Consider the following 2164-nt stretch of genomic DNA (forward strand, 5'->3'; position numbering starts at 1 on the left):
TTTTTTTCATTTTTTTATTTAAGCCATTGTATGGCAGTGTTGATCACTATATTGTACACCTGAAACTAATATTAACCTTATTTTAACTAACTACAATTTAAATAAAAACTTTAAAAATAAAATAAAAATAATAATCATAAAAATAAAAAAGAGGAAAAATTATTTGGCAGGAAATTTTCTTAATTGCATTATTATTTATTATTATCATAGTCTGTGTGTGTCGGTGGGAAGTGGCTGGTATTACAGTGAGTTCCATATCTGTGTTACACTGAGTTCCATGTCTGTAGTCAGTCTTTTTTTTCTTTTAGTTTATTTTCAGGGATCCAAAATTCATTGTTTATGCACCACACCCAGTGCTTCATGTAATAAATTCCCTCCTTAATACCCACCACTGGGCTCACCCAACCACCTGCCACCCTCCTCTTCAAGACCCTCAGTTTGTTTCTCAGAGTCCACAGTCTCTCATGGTTTGTCTCTCCCTCCGATTTCCCCCAGCACACTTCTCTCCATCTCCCAGTGTCCTCCACGTTATTCCTTATGTATTGAGTCTTATAAAAACTTTTATTTCTTTCCCTATTCTGCTTTGCATATGCTTACCTTAGATGTTAAAATGTTATAAACCTCTCCTGCCTGGTCCATTTTCTCTCTATTCTCTTATGATTTCTCATGCTCTCCCTGCCAACCCCACATGCCTTACAATATCTGGATATGACTAATTTCTTCCTGAGCTACTTTATTCTACTCTGCCATATGGTTGCCCTTCCCTCTTCTGTACCATAACTTCTATCCCCTGCATTTGTGCTTTAACAATACCTAATTCTTTTCACTGCATCTGTATCTTTGAGGTCAATACTCAGTAGTGCAATCGCTGGGTCATAGGCTAGCTCTATTTTACTGGAAAGAAGGGCCATATGCACCCCAGTGTTCATAGCAGCAATGTCCACTATAGCCATTCTGTTGAAAGAGTCAAGATCCTTTACAACAGACAAACGGATAAAGAAGATGTGATCCAAGGATACAATGGAATATCACTCAGCCATCAGAAAGGATGAATACCCAACTTTTGCATCAACATGGATGGGACTGTAGGAGATTATGTTAAGTGAAATAAGTCAAGCAGTAAAAGTCAATCATCATATGGTTTCACTTATTTGTGGAACCTAAGGAATAGCATGGAGGACATTAGGAGAAGGAAAGGAAAAATGAAGTGGGGGTATTGGAGGGGGAAATGAAACATGAAAAACTATGGACTCCAAGAAACAAACTGAGGGTTTTAAAGATGAGAAGGATGTGGGGATGGGTGAGCCTGGTGATGGGTATTAAGGAGGGCACATATTGCATGGGGCACTGGGTGTTTTACACAAACAATGAATCATGGAACACTACTTCAAAACTAATGATGTATTGTATGGTAACTAACATAACATAATTTAAAAAAAAAAAGGAGGGGGACAATACCTAACACTCAATCTTTGCTAGTTTCTTGTTTACCTCCTTTTAAGAGTAAGCTCATTAGTGTTTTTTTTTTTTTTGGTTTTTTTTTTTTTTTTTTGTCTCAACTAAAAGAAGAAAAATAATACACATTATTTTGAAAACTTTTTGAACAGTGTACAAACGTTAGTCAAGTCCACAATGTCTCATCTCTTCTTCCTCCTAACATGGCTAAGTTGAAAAACCCTTTATCTGGGAAAAGATCATTGTCCAGCCACCTTGTGTAAGATTTTGGCTTTAGGTTAGATTATCCTTTCTTTCCTTTTCTGAAAATAAGTTGAAAATATTAATAGCCTCAGTTTTTCTTCCAAAATATGACTGCTTCTTTACCAAGTGCAAAAGCAACCCATTTTGACCATAGTAAACAGCTTGGACCTACTTTTTTTGGCTCACTGTTTTAGTGAGACAAGTGGAGTGAAGATGACACACCATTTCCAAATGTATTAATAATTGGTAGACCATACTTCTAAATTGAAGATTTGTTGCCATTAAACTACGACCAGACTCGCTATAATTACAGAGGTAAATTCTTTATATTTACTATATTTGAAATTACCATATAATACCAAAATAAAATTATGATTATGTGAAGAGTCTGTAATATTAAGAAGATGACTTTGAAATGATTGCTTATCTAAATGAAATTTCCCATTTTATAATCTTGTATAAGCTT

The sequence above is a fragment of the Mustela nivalis genome, assembly GCF_964662115.1.
Source record: "Mustela nivalis genome assembly, contig: HAP1_SCAFFOLD_285, whole genome shotgun sequence".
In the NCBI taxonomy this organism is placed as follows: Eukaryota; Metazoa; Chordata; class Mammalia; order Carnivora; family Mustelidae; genus Mustela; species Mustela nivalis.